Below are 14,855 nucleotides of genomic sequence, written 5' to 3' on the forward strand. Positions count from 1 at the left end.
GACTAGGCCCCTATCAGTGTGTAGATACTGCCACAAATAAATTCAAACATTAACTGAGAAAGCCATGTAAAGGTAGAAATTGTGACCTGTTTAAAATAAACTGGATTTTTGTCATTTGTCATACATTTGTACTCAAGAAATGGATGGAGATCTCTTAGGAAAAAAATATATCAGAAATACTGGGCTTGGAGTCTTAATGATTTTGAAAGAATATAATCTAAACATCAATAAAATCAATGGAAAGACTCCCAGAGAATCTCAAAGGGCTACAAGTCAGGCCTGTGAAACAGCTAATCCAATGAGACTACTAAAAGTGATTTTACAACATCGAAATCCAAAATCAAAATCAAGGAAAAAGTTTTAGAAGTTTCTTCTTAAGTAACCTACGTGTCCCTCAAGGAATCTAGTGGTATAACTCTTCAAGGGATGTAGTTATGCCAAATGAACATTTGAAACTCCTTGGCTGTACTGCAAAATATTTTTAATGGCTTTGTTTATGATTTGAGATGAAATATTCCTCACAGTGATTTGCATGGAATGTTTACAGCCTTGTGTATTACACTGTTATCAGATAATTCACAATATCCTCACTTAAACAAGCAAACACAAAATAATCAAACTTGACAAGTTGAAGAAAAGAAGTGCTGGCAGCTATGGAAAACACTGAACAGTCAGTGGGGATACAATAATTTCCAAATAAAATGCCATGAATATCAGACTATAGCATATGATTTAATAGCAAATTCTTCATATTGTGCATTAAACTGGCAATATGCATTGTCAGACAATAAACAATGTTCACACCTACTACAAGTAGCACAAAGGACCCACGTGGTAGCAACAGTGCATTTCCCAAAGAGACTAAACATTAGAAAAATGTGTTTGAGCAACGTGAGTGATTGAATTCTTTCACTGCTGCTACCTTCTGTTTTCTATTTATGTTACTATTGCTGGTGAGCTGACCTTCTGAAACATACATCTCATTTTCAGAGTGGGTTGGCAGAGCAAATGCTGCTGCACTTTATTCCAGCAGCTAAGGACTGTTCTCTGAAACACCAGGCAGCAACCCAAAATACAAACCATCAGGCCTGTTTCCACTGCACAGACCACTTCTGTATCAATTTTGCATGCGTGTAACCTCCAGAAATCTGATGTAAAAAACAATTTGCAAGCTTATATTTTAGCATTTTTTAAACCCCTCTCATGTACATGGCAGATATGAGTGCAATATTCTGAAGTCAGGGTTGACTGCTTTAAAATCCCCATGAGCAGGCATGCCTGGTTTAGCAGCCTAATTTCTCTCAGACTTTTTCCAACCACCTACACTGAGGGTACATGATATCCTCTGCGTGTGCACGCGGGTGTGTTACTGGTGTGTGAATCAGAGCAGCTGCGGCCAGAGCAGCTGCAAAGACACATGCTCTCTATCTGTTTGGGCGATGGGGCACTTGGGGCGGGGGAACGACGACGGCGGACTAATGTGGTTTGTGTATAGCTGGAGGACTTCCGTCTTGGAATTGTGGGATTCAGGACACATTAACCCCCCTCCAAGAAAGTGTATTGAAAAGAAAGGGAAAAAAAAAAAAAAAAAGCAGTCAGGCTGATGGCTTTTCCTGCAAAGTTTAGTACTTCAAAAGTTAACTTCTAAGCAACACCAGATACATGGACAAAACCTATCCTGGACACTATGCAGCAACCCTTCCCATCAGCATCTCCAACTTGTTGCTTACCCCGGTTGGATTTCGTTGTTGGCCATTAGCAGTGAGTCAGCTCCATTAGGTAAGGTTTTTGTACTTTTTAATTATCTGATAGTTATTTGGGAGATAGAGTTCATGTGTATTTTAAACCGAGATGATCTTGTTTACATTAACTTCTGAATGTGGGTTAGAGGGATAGAGGGCTATTATTAGAAAATATCTCCAATACAGAATGGAAGTAATGTTAAAATAAACAGCTAAGGTAATGAAGAAGGTCACAGTGATAACCAAGCAGGCTTACAGCACACAGTGATTATTGTCCATTAGTGGATTTTTTTCCTTTTTTTTTTTTTTTAATAAAGAAATTACTCATAACATTTTCCCCAAAATGGGATATACAAAATGAAGCATAAAAGCAGAAAAAACTTTAAGAATCTATTCCTCTAGGGAAATAAGTATATGCATGGTATATCACAGCGATATTATAGATTAGTTAATTACACATACAATAATACACAGCTATACAGTCTCTGGCAATAAAAAGTTCATGAATAATTTTTCTACTACTGTACACATTAAATATAAGGCTTATTTTAGTCTAGCATAGAGTTCAAAGAGGACATAAATTTTACATATGTAGCCTGTTTATACAGCTTTATTAATCTACTGCAGGAATACATCGAAAATCATTAGTAAACTGGTAAAATAGTAGACATTATTCAACTAGTAAAACCAGACTTAATAAATAACAAAAAAAGAAAACATGAGAAAAACGGTGGGACCAGTGAATAGTGCTGTGAGTGATTATGGATACAGCTCTGGCAAACTCTGTGGAGGCACTCCCCCTTTAATGGCAATACATTGCAATATTTTACAAAATTTAATTCCAGTGGAGTTTCTTAGAGTCTTAAAAGTGGTTGTAAGCCAGCACTCGTTAGCTCTATGAAGATAAAACAATTTAAAAAGCTCTTCACTTCAATATCAAAGGGTCACCTAGGAGGTTTTGCAGAACTAAACACAAAGCAAATGACCTATCGCCTTTATCCTCAAACAATACCTTTAATTTCCGAAACCCTTTGAAGGGTTGCCAGTTTTAGGGAGTGTAGCAGCTACTTATCTGATAGAACAAGCTTTTCATCAAGGGGAAATGACCTTTTAGCTCCTAGTAGCTAAGTAACTGTATTTTCCACTGTATTTTTGTTCCTGAGTGTACTATGCATAGACATTCTTATTAAGATGGGAACACAGAACAAGAATTAAGAAATAGCTTGCTGTCTCTTAGGTGATGCAAAAGGATTCATAAGGCTGGGGTTTTGTTTGGGATTTTTTGTGGTTTTTTTTTTTTATAATGTGAACTTGAAGTAAATGAAACCGCTTAAATTCTGACAGATTGTGTTGTGACATTATAAAGTTATGAACAGAGCCATATGCTGTTTACTTCTGTACTCTTAACAAACCTACTAATCCCATAAGAATTTAACCATGAATAACGAATGCCTGGCCAAACAGCTTTTTTGCAGATGCCTTATTAAGAAGGAGAAGATGAGAAAATCCTTTAAAGACCAAGGAAGAAGTTTATAATCTTCTGCAGTCTTGTTTTAGGGAATGAAGCTCCCAATGACAGAGGGTATTCTCATTATTTGGGGGTTTTACATTATTTCCTGTGACTAAGAAACATGAAAGTGTTACCAGTAATGTCTGTAGCTGCTGTCTCGTAGAAGATAAAGTAAAGCATCAGGGACAAAAGCAGCTCAGTGAATCATAGATGTGGGAGGGCTGAAACAACACAGAGCTTGTCAGACTTTTCTCAGAAGAATTTCTGTAAACGAGTCAATCAAAAGAAAAAGACAATAGTTTTTTACAGAGGCATTTTAGACAAAAGTATTTATCTTAAAAAAAGATAGTTGCTTGAAACATCACCTTCAAGATGGAATTGCTCCCAATCTCCTCTGGAGCCTTTTCACTGCATACAATTGAAAAACCTTTTCACTGGGATATGAGCTTCCTGCAAAGGCACCAGCCTCCCTTGGGGCTCCTGAAATCCACTGGAGCGTCACTGCAAGGTGTTACATATATAGTAAAATGAGATATAATTAATTGTTAGCACATTCACTCCACTGGATTTTCCTCAGATCTGAAACACATAAAAAATTTGAGCATATCCTGAGGTGGAGAAGATGGTGTGAGGGGAAGACTAGGTGCCTACAGCCAGCAGGAAAAGACAGTTCATTCTCAAACAATCCAAATGGTCTAATTTGATTTTAAAAAGTAAATGAGAATAGTCTAGCATGGCAAAAATTATTCAATGTATCTTGCAATTTTATAAATCCTGGTTTTCCTTTCACTATGTATTCTCTTTTGTCTGCTTGTGCTACCCACAAGCAACCCATGATCTCAATTGGATCTTCTGCTGAAAAATCTGAATGCCTTAGAATGTCCATGCCTTAAGCAAAAATCTGCTGGAGCTGAGAAAACATTTCCCCATGAGTATTTCAAAAAGACTAATTGAGGACCTTTCCCACTTCCCTGCTTCATGTCTCTACAACTGACAACAAGCTCTCCCTTTGTCAGACCTCAGACATGACACTCATGTCCCCAGGAACCCCCTGGCACCCCAGGACACCTGTCACCCTCTGGGTCCACAAGCACAGGAGGTGTGCAAATGCCCACAGGGTGAAGCTCCAGGGCATCTGGTCTGGAAACAGCTTGCAGGGATCAGACTCTTGGGCTTGGGCTGGGTCACAGAGATTCCTGTGTCTTTAGAAATCACACTGGGTTTATGCTGTCTCCCCATCTTTGTTCTGTGGAAAGCACAACAGGTGTTTATAGCAGTGTGCAAACAAACAGTACCATGCTGAATGCTTTCCTATGGAAGTAAAACCAACACTCCCTGGCTATGGCAAGTAAGCAGTAACAGTTCCCAAAGGGAGAGGCGCAACTTTTACAACATGTTTCTCTCCCAATATTGTCTTTAATTATCAAAAGCTGTTTACAGGTTAATATTTTATTTCCTGCTTATTTACATTTTTGTCAAAATCAAGTAACTCCATTGGCCCCATTGTCTGGAATTAAACCAGTTTGTATTGTTTGAATAACAAGTGAAGTCTGATTTCATCTGATTTTGTGCTGTCAAAGCAAAGCTAATAGCAGGGTTGTACAGTTATTTCTACAGTTTCTGATAACTTTTTTGTTCCACTCCTTTTTATCTTAAAGACAACAGGATTATGAACTGCAATGATAGTTCTTTCATAACTAAGGCAGAAGTGGGCAGCTGTTGCAGCCTGCAGGTGAGAGAACTGGGTACGTTTGTGACTTTCCTGAGCAGTATCAGTATGTCAGTACTGGATTTTTGGACTTTGAAGTTTAGTAGGGAAATAATTTTAGCATTTGCCTTTAAATCTTCTGATGAAAATTAATTTTTTTTTCAAAGTTATACAGCTTACAAAATGTGTTTGGCGTGAGAGAGCTGCCTTTCTACTGTATCTCTCAAGGATCTGCCTATTTCCAATGACCTGCCCAGTGTGTACACTGTTGTCCTTTTTAAACTTCTCAACAGCTATTTATTACTCTGTGCTGTACTAAAATTGAGGATCCTTTTCTTAGACGCTGTTCATAACAGTATATAAAGGATATTCATGGCCAAAATATTTGCTTTAAAGGTCCAGTTCTTCAAAGTTATTTTGTCTCCAAATGCCAAATCCGAAGAAGTATTCTATACATCTAACCTCCTTTGCAATCGATAGGAGCTGCAAGTAGTCAACACAAGTCAGTGTTTGCTCCTAAATTGACAAGACAAATTGCTGAAGAGAGGAAGCATCATCATTCTGTTTTACTGATGGGACGGAGACGTGAAGTGGCTCAAGGTCATGCAGAAAATGTTTTGATGGAGCTGAGATCTGTACCGAGACCTCATGGCTCACAATCCAGACCCAGTAACTCATAACTGGAACAAAAGCCAATATAGTAAATAGGAGTGTAATAAAAATGCTGAATCTTTCTCCATCTTCCCTGTAAACTCTGAAGTCAAATGAATACACACACAGACACACGTGGATACAAGGTATTGCTGGTGGGATTTAGACTACTTGTATTTTAGTTGAGCAATACTTGAAATCTCACACTTTGGTTTCAATCAGGTAAGGATCCATTCACTTCCAAAATGTTACACCTTCTTTAACATAAAAATGTAGGTGAAGAGAAGAAGGAAAAGTCTATCCTGCACTAACCTCACTAAGGACAGAATTTTGTTTCTGTTAGCTACTTCTTCCTAGACCACTTCTGTACCCTAATAAAATGTTTGTGGCTTTGGAAATGGCTCTTTCATGACAATATATTCCCCCCGCCCCCCCTCTTTTTTTTTTTTTTTGTGACATACACTTGGTGCTTCAAAAGGCTGAGAATACTGTGAGAAGTACCATTTTGTTAAGTTTTCACTGATTTATACTGTACCTCTTTGAAAAGTTGGGAAAATTTCTCAAGGCAGCCAGATTATTGGTTTGTCTGATTTTATCTACAAATCTGTTTCCTTGGACGGTTGCAGGTTTGTTCTGACTTTTTGACTACTTTCTTCCTGGATGAGGCAATCTTCTTGTCCTCTCACAGATGGAGGTTTAGCGTTGTACGTTGCTGATGCCCAATCCACTACAAGAATGGATATTGTCTTTAATGCTTGGTTGGCAGGATATACTGCTCATTTCATGATTTTTAAGTTTTCTTCAAAGTAATGTATTTTACCTTCAGTTATGACATTTATTAATTTCATTGTGGCATCTACACTATGTGTTTTGACCTCAGTAGAAATGCTGCTGGGACAAGACCAGAGGAGTGCCTCGAGGATGATCAAGGGGCTGGAACAGCTCCTGTATGAAGACAGGCTGAGAAAGTTGGGGCTGTTCAGCCTGGAGAAGAGAAGGCTGCGTGGAGACCTCATAGCAGCCTTCCAGTATCTGGAGAGGGCCTATAGGGATACTGGGGATGGACTATTCATTAGGGACTGTAGTGATAGGATAAGGGGTAATGGGTTTAAACTTAAACAGGGAAAGTTTAGATTGGATATAAAGAGGAAGTTCTTTACTGTGAGGATGGTGAGGCACTGGAACGGGCTACCCAGAAAAGTGGTGAGCGCTCCATCCCTGGCAGTGTTCAGGGCCAGGTTGGACAGAGCCTTGGGCTTGGTCTAGGGAGAGGCATCCCTGCCCATGGCAGGGGGGTTGGAACTTGGTGATCTTAAGGTCCTTTCCAGCCCAAATCATTCTATGATTCTATAAATCTGAAAAAAGTGGATTAGTTTGAAGAATATTTTTTCATCTGATTTTGAAACACCAGTAAACCCGTGTGTTAGCACGAGCAGTTGTTTGTACAGCTTTTCTGGAAAGAGTTTGGTGTGTTAAGCTCTTAGATTTACTTAATGAATATATGTACTCATTTGTTTCTTTCTGGCACATATTATTTTGATTATTCTGACATCTATTACTTTGATTGCTGTGTTCATACTGCATGGCATCCACAGGGAGCTGCAAGGGAATAGTCTACATATTGAAAGAAAAAAATTGATTGCCTAATATAGTTGAAGGGTTGTAGTAGTATGCTCTGCTCATTTTGCTGGTTTTATATTAATTCATCAATTGAGAGCAAGTTTATCTTATTCCCATATTTTGTTCACAAAGCAGCTTCCATGAGCTCGATAGCAATTTATCTGCATACCGCAATAATGTACTGCCTCTCCTGTGGTAGCTGGAGCATTTTACAACTCAACTGTCCCTTGACAGCTTTGTGTGTTGACAATTTCGGTAAATGTTCCCTCATGAAGTATCTTGATAATGCCTCATCAGTTCAGTAGTTATTGCACTTTCCATAAACTGGTGGATACCCCAACTTTTCCTCCTCCTTATGCTAATAAAAGGCGTTCCCCATCTCAGGCTCACAGTCTTACTTGCTCTTAATTTTTTAAATGGCTGATTATTTTTAATTTGTCTCAGAAAGAAAAAGTCTATGGAAAGAAATCTAGATGATACAGAGACAAAAGGATTCTCAGAATTTCCTGAATTAATAGCTCTATAATTCATTTAAAAGTAAATATGGAGAATGACTTGAGATCTCATCTAGACAATTCCTTCACAGGAAGGATGTCTTATCACCTGCTTGCTTCTCATCTCTGTTTAAAGTTGTCTTTTGCTGATGTTTGACTATCATGCAAATTTTTTATCTCATTGATTTTCTCCAGACCTATATGAAACACAGAGGGAAGTAAAACTCAGTCACTAGTTTATTTAATAGCTATGTTACTGTTTTGTTATTCATAACTTAATAAATTCTTTAGAATTACCATTATTAAACCTCACTGCATTAGTCACATGTAATCTGTTGACTGGTCCAGCTGCCAGAACATGCAGATTCACAAACACCTTTCAGAGATTATTTTTAAAACTTTTCTTTTTCCCTTTTCTCCAATTATTTACTTTATAATCAGCTATGGGTATGCTATAAAATTAGTTGACTGTGACTCAGCCTCCCTCAATAAGACAGCATAGATATTTGATTCACTCAGGCTACCTTATCATCAGCTCTGTTCGTTTCTTAATGGGCTGGAGAAAGAAAAGTATAAAAATTCACAGAGCCAGTTGTTCTGTTCTTTTATTAGATGTTGAGATTAGAGCTAGCAACAAAGACATAAACAGGGTGAAATCTAATTAGTTCCTTGTTTCTCTTTTGCAAGAAATACAAGGTAAATGAAGAGGAGGCTATTTCCTACCCCAGTGTACTTGCAACTCATTCTTTAAGTGTTAAAATATGTGGACATTTCGTTTTCTGAATATGTATAAAGCAGAATAAAAATAAAGGTAAAAGAAATCTATCCTACTCCCTGAGCTAGCCCATAATCACCCCAGAAAGTTGTCTTTTTCTCCAACAAAGTCTTGTATGCACCAGTGGGACTCAGCCACCCACACCCCATAACATTCCTGAAGTATTTGGGCTTCTTGTCTCCTATAATGTCCTTTAAAAGCCTCACTCATAATTGTTGAATATAGAAATCATCTAGTTTCAAGCAATTTTCAGTCCTTTGCCTGGACTAATCATACCATTAGATCCTGTAAAAGAAATCCGTAGTAAACCACTGTGAACAATTACACTGGGAATGCTGGAGTAGCTCATAGCATTCCCAGTCTGAAGCAAAGATGCATTTTGTTCAACCTCCACTCCCTGAGTGTGGGTACCTGTGCTGGAACATGACCTGTCCTACCTGGTGTGTCAGCACATGCTGAAACAGCAACAGGCAGGACTCACTTGTGCCTGTCCAGCGCTTACCTCCTAGCACAGCGCCAGTGTAATCCTGCCCACTGCAACACACCTCATAGGAGTGAATATCTGATATATCCTTAAGTCATCACAGTCAAAGACAAGTGCCACATGGGAGCACCAGTGCTCAGATGTGGAGGGCTGAAGTTTGACTTAATCCCTGTCCCTAGAGTATGCTTTTGTGAGGACATTAGTCTTAAAGATACTAATGTACTTCAGGATAGCTGGATTTGAGTTGTAGACTATGATCCCAGCACAAGCTACACATCTCCCAGAGGAATTTTATATCTATTTTCTCCTCTTGACATGATTGCTGCCTTGCAGTACAAATAACTCTGACATAAATCATAAATCTACTACCACCCCCCTTTGCTTTGCTTATTCTTTCTATATTTTCTCAACTGATATCTTAGTCAGGAAAATCAGCCACAGTTTTCCTGCTGCTTCATAATGTCTGTCATCCACTAACATCTCTTGTTCTGTTTGCTATTACCTATAGTCTACACAGGTGTGTAGACACTTTCTCTTATTAATACACTCCTGATAATACTATCCATCTGCTGTTTCAAAGCAATTTCATCTTTTCTCTTAGGTCTGAGGTTGCAGATTGCCTCCTGAGAATACCAAGCATCCTCTATGTGCCAGCAGGATGCGAGGGGACATGATGAGCTGTGCCTTGTCAGCCTTGTGCCGCAACCAATGAACCCTGGCACAGAAGTATTCACATGGCCAAAAAACTGTGCTGGAAGGATCTTCTTTACCACTCAGAAAGGTTGGTGGCAGAGACGCTAAATAGTACTTGTATGTACAATCACTAGCTGGGAAACAAGCTGTCTCTGAAAGTCTGGTTTTTGCAGCGGTATTGGATTTTGGTTTTTTAAGACCTCTAATGCAGACAACTTTATTCTGGCTTCTTTAAATCAGGTTTGGTGAGAAATCCTTCCTTGGTAGTGAAGCACAGGCTTTCTGAAAGACCCTTTTGTAAGGTTCTCAGATTTAAAACCTTACAGCTGGTCAGCACGCGGGGATAAGTTATGCCTTTGGCAACCTTAACATGCATTAATGCTGATGTTGCTTTCAATGGGGCTAAATTGATGATAACGCTAAAGCATTACAATCCTGTAAAAGGTAGCACAGGTGGCCATACGTGTACATAAGCATAGGAAACATCATTTTGGCCTCCACTGTTATCACTGGTTCATGTAATCATTGCTAAAATTAGTGCTTCAGAAACGTTTCAAGAAAAAATATGATTGTCACAAAAAATACACCACACAAATCCATCCATTAAGTGGGAATTTTGCCTTTGAACTCCCTCAGGGGCTCACTGCTGTTATAGCCCAACTCTGCACTGTGATTATCTGCATAACAGTTTATAGACTATACAAATTCCCAAAAATAACCTACTTCAGGTTGAGTAACTGCTGTTGATCCACACGGGAAGGTTTTTCCTGTCTGATTGCTTTAACAATTGAAAACAATTAAAAATTTACTTACCCACTGAGACAGAACCAGGAAAACTCCAAAGTGCTAAATGATAGCCTGATATTTTGTTAATCACTTCTGACACGAAAGATGTTGTGTTTTAGGATAGAGGAGCTTGATCAATCTCTTCTGTCACAGACAAATGCCCTCAGAACTAGTCTATTGATTATACTGGAGAGAATATCTTTAGATCTTTTCTTCGAACTGTTTCACTTTCTATTAGTAATTAAATACATCTTGGAATAAGTGTCCCAGTGTCAGTCTCCCATGTGTTCATCTACTGTACAGGTGTAAATAACAGTGATGGACAGCAAGTTCATTCATTCTATGGCATAACATATATTTGCTATTTATAAAAATATAAAAAGAAAGCAATTTCAGTATAGAGTTAGACAGGTAGATAGACTGATCATTCAATTCATCAATACATGGGAGCTTTTTTGTACAAAACCATATGCCCAAGTGCATAAGCCTCCAGATGCCTCCCTTCCTAAGGTGAAACCTGCACCAAAAAAAGGACAGGTCTTCTCCAAACTTGTACATTTCCATAAAAAATTCACTAACAGCATTTAAAATAATAAACACTTTAACTTCTTGAACAGTTCTAACCCAAGCATATATTTTTTAGAAGAATGAACAGGCTAAATAAAAGGGGCAGTAAATTTTGACATTAGTAATTACACTTGTTTGGAGTCCTCAACAGTGCAGAAAGGAGTGATTTATGTTCATTTGTGCTTAGGAAGCAATGTTCTAACACACTGATTTTCAACCTTATTTTTAATCAAAGGTCCTTTTCAGTAAAAATAAAGCCACTGAGTAACCTGTATCCCTATTGTTTTATGCTTAAGAGAGGGCATATTTTGCATAAAGAAAACAAGTGAAGTGAACTTTACAAAAGTAAAAATTTTACTGGAGAGAAAGAAGTCCTTAATTTGAGAGGGTCTGATGAGGGCCTTGGAGCCTGGACAGCAGGTACTCACTGGCACAGAGCAGAAATCTAAATAGAGATATATTTGAATAAATTCTGCATGAAGGCCTGAGGGCAGTTGCACTACTTGTACATGAACTGAAATTTGGCATGTTAAGAGCCCTCATAGTTTAAATAGTATTTCAGCCTATAAGATATTTAGATATTAGATTTTTAGGCTAAGAAAGTTGGGGCTGTTTACCCTGGAGAAGAGAAGGCTGTGTGGAGACCTCATAGCAGCCTTCCAGTATCTGAAGGGGGCCTATAGAGGTACTGGGGATGGACTATTCATTAGGGACTGTAGTGATAGGACAAGGGGTAATGGGTTTAAACTTAAACAGGGGAAGTTTAGATTGGATATAAGGAGGAAGTTCTTTACTGTGAGGGTGGTGAGGCACTGGAATGGGTTGCCCAGGGAGGTTGTGAATGCTCCATCCCTGGTGGTGTTCAAGACCAGGTTGGACGAAGCCTTGGGTGAGATGGTTTAGTGTGAGGTGTCCCTGCCCATGGCAGGGGGGTTGAAACTAGATGATCTTAAGGTCCTTTCCAACCCTAACTATTCTATGATTCCATATGGCTGGGAAAACCCATTCTCTAATATCAGAGGTTTCAAAGAAGGGGTTAGTGAGACATTTCTCCCACATACACATTCCAGTGCAGGCAGCTGAGGGTGAGAAAAGCTGCTCTGGGTCCTGCTCCATAACAATATCTAATAACTTCTTCACAACCATAAGCTTATTCCTGTTATTTAAAGCCACCTTCATTTCCTAAAATGTTGTCTGGCACTAAAGCATACTATTAAGCTGCTGCCATGTTTTTCCATTGTGATAGAAATTATTGTTCTATATAGTTTGATTTTAAGAGTGCACTCTGGCACTTGGGAAAAAGGCACTATATAAAAGCAAAATCAATACGAAGAATAGTTATATTTCCTGAGCTTTTTCATTAGCCAGAAAATATATACAATCAAGGCAGGGGAAAACAATGTCAGTTTTTCCTAGACTGAAGTAGGACAAGACAGTGCATGGAAGAATATGCATGAATGTGCACTGCCAGAAGTTTTAACCATGCAGCTTTTCTGAGTGCAGGCAAATTTCTGCTCTTACTATATCCAAACACTCCTGGAACAACTGGCCTCTCCTGTGACAGGCAACAAGCCACTGGAAAAATACAGAATGAGGTTCCTTGACTTGTTCTCAGTTTTTGTAAAAGTCAGACTGACCATTGGTTGTATATTCACAGGGAAACTTTGCATTTGGTCAGCATTAAAAATGAACAGAAGAGCAATGAAAAGAAATTCTTCCTGAATACCCACTGAACTCCACCCATGCTTTGTTCTTTTCTCCCCAGACATACCAATATATTCTTCTATCTGAGCAGGCTGTCCTTTCAATGATCCCTGGACAAACTTCTCATCACCACATGCAATATTTTTTCTAAGATTTGCAAATAGAGCTGGAGCAAATCCAGAAAAAAGTGTAACCTATATTCCTACAATTAAAAAGTTGAAGATATTGCAGTGATTTTTTACCAAAATCGAATCACTGCTGCTTTGTTTAAGCCCAGCTGAAAAATTTAAATTCATACTGCTGTATTAGCTAGTATTCTAACACAGGTTACTAAACCGTTAGGGAAAGCATCTTATTTTAGCTTGGAGTAAAATTTCACATCACAGTGTCTTTTCAGTATCAGCATGCAATTATGTGAGCAAGAAATTGCACACAAGCCTTTTTTTCTTTCTAAATGTGCCTTCTATAATGGCATTTTCATTAGTAGGAAATACTTGTTGTCTATAGAAGAATAATTTGTCTTGTTTTTTGAAAACTAAATTATCCCCTCTAAAAGATTAGGTGAAAAACACTGTATAATTTTACATGCATTCCAGATTAAATACAAAGTTCTGCTTATTTCTCATGGCCCCTAGTGCTGTATTTTGTGAGAGAGTTCAAGAGTGAACCCAACAAGTTATTTATTTCTGAAACACAGATAAGGCATCTGGAAGGTTTTATCAGCGTGATTTTGCCACTAGCCTGTAATTCAGGGAACTGGGAAATAAAGGCCCAGAAAACTTATCAGCATGTGATTGATCATTTGAAACCCAAGCGAAGCTGAGAAGGAACATATCATCTGGCAGTAACAGCACCAAACAGCAGAAGAGGATTTGTAGGACAGCCATTGCGTAAAATTAGTCTCTTGGAATTAACATACCACTTAACACTATGTGATTACCATCAAGAAGCTTTACATGTATCTTCCCATATTTTCCTTTTTGCTTTACACTCTGGTTTGATATTCACAGAATCTCCCATCATGTTACGGCTTCTCTTAGGGCTCTCAGTGAAGTAAGATAGTGAAGCAAACCAGAATTAGGTTGCAAAACTAGGGGAAAAGTAGCCATTAAGTGGAATTTCATTTTTATTATCATAGATTCCTGGCATACAGATCAAAACTTATTTCAAACCCATTTCATAAGGGTGCATCAGGAAGATGTCACTTTCCCTGCCTGTGCAACCATTATATAATATGACTGCAAGGCGTAGCTTGTTGAACATGTAATTTCATGAGAGAGTGCTCCTTGCTGTGCATACACTGCTGCATTACAGGAAAGGTTTGGATTAAAAAGAACGAGTGTCCAGCTGGCTCTGCCCTGCTTCTGCAATTGTATGGTATGTCTCACACAAATAAGGGACATTTATCTACCCAGTACATTCCTCTTGAGTTAATAATTGTAAGATGAGCTATAGCAAGATGTTTTGATGCTGTTATGCCATCTATCGCTGTCCCAGCACCCTGCTTTCCCCCAGTCCTGTTGGTCTTTTCCTGGGCAGTGGTTGGAGCTTGGGCATTTTGTCTGCCCAAGCACTCTTCTTCCAGAGGGGAGTGGTAGGAAGCATTCCTTGCTTCCTCTCTAATTGTAGCAACAAGGTAGGACTTTACATTTTTAGCAGTCCTTTAGTCCTTTTGCACATCTCAGTATCCTGCTCAAACTACTGAGTTTATTAGCAAATAAAATGGAAGAGTGCCTCTAATTTCTTAGACAGGGATCTCATGTTATGAGCCCTGTTATAGCGCGTTAAATTCAAAGCTGTTGGTCCTGTCCATTGATTTTCACCGGGAGTAGACCAGTCATACTGTGAGCAGAGCTTGGCTCATTCAGGCTGCCTTCAAAGCCATTTTCATTGAAAAAAAAACAAACAACAACATTGAGACCAGCCTCACGTGTCACAGATTCTTTTTACATAATTTTTGCACTGCTTTTTCCAGAACAAACTATTTAAAAGATAGTACGTGCTATCTGAATATTTTGATTGCTAATGTGAGGATATTCTGCTAACAGGCAGGGTAATCAAAAAGTGACCAAACACTAGCTATATAACAAGCACAGTTTATTAAACAAGCACTCTAAAGCA

The 14,855-nt window shown here is 38.6% G+C and overlaps 1 pseudogene; it reads left to right on the top strand.

Annotated features, from left to right (window-relative positions):
- The first annotated feature begins 1,687 nt into the window (after positions 1-1,687).
- Positions 1,688-14,855, top strand: part of LOC130595272 (von Willebrand factor D and EGF domain-containing protein-like) — a 184,152-nt pseudogene continuing 170,984 nt past the window's right edge.

Source organism: Pezoporus wallicus, unplaced genomic scaffold (assembly GCF_028554395.1).
Source record: "Pezoporus wallicus isolate ANWC-B61680 ecotype Strahan unplaced genomic scaffold, APGP_CSIRO_Pwel_v1 contig_865, whole genome shotgun sequence".
Taxonomy (NCBI): domain Eukaryota; kingdom Metazoa; phylum Chordata; class Aves; order Psittaciformes; family Psittacidae; genus Pezoporus; species Pezoporus wallicus.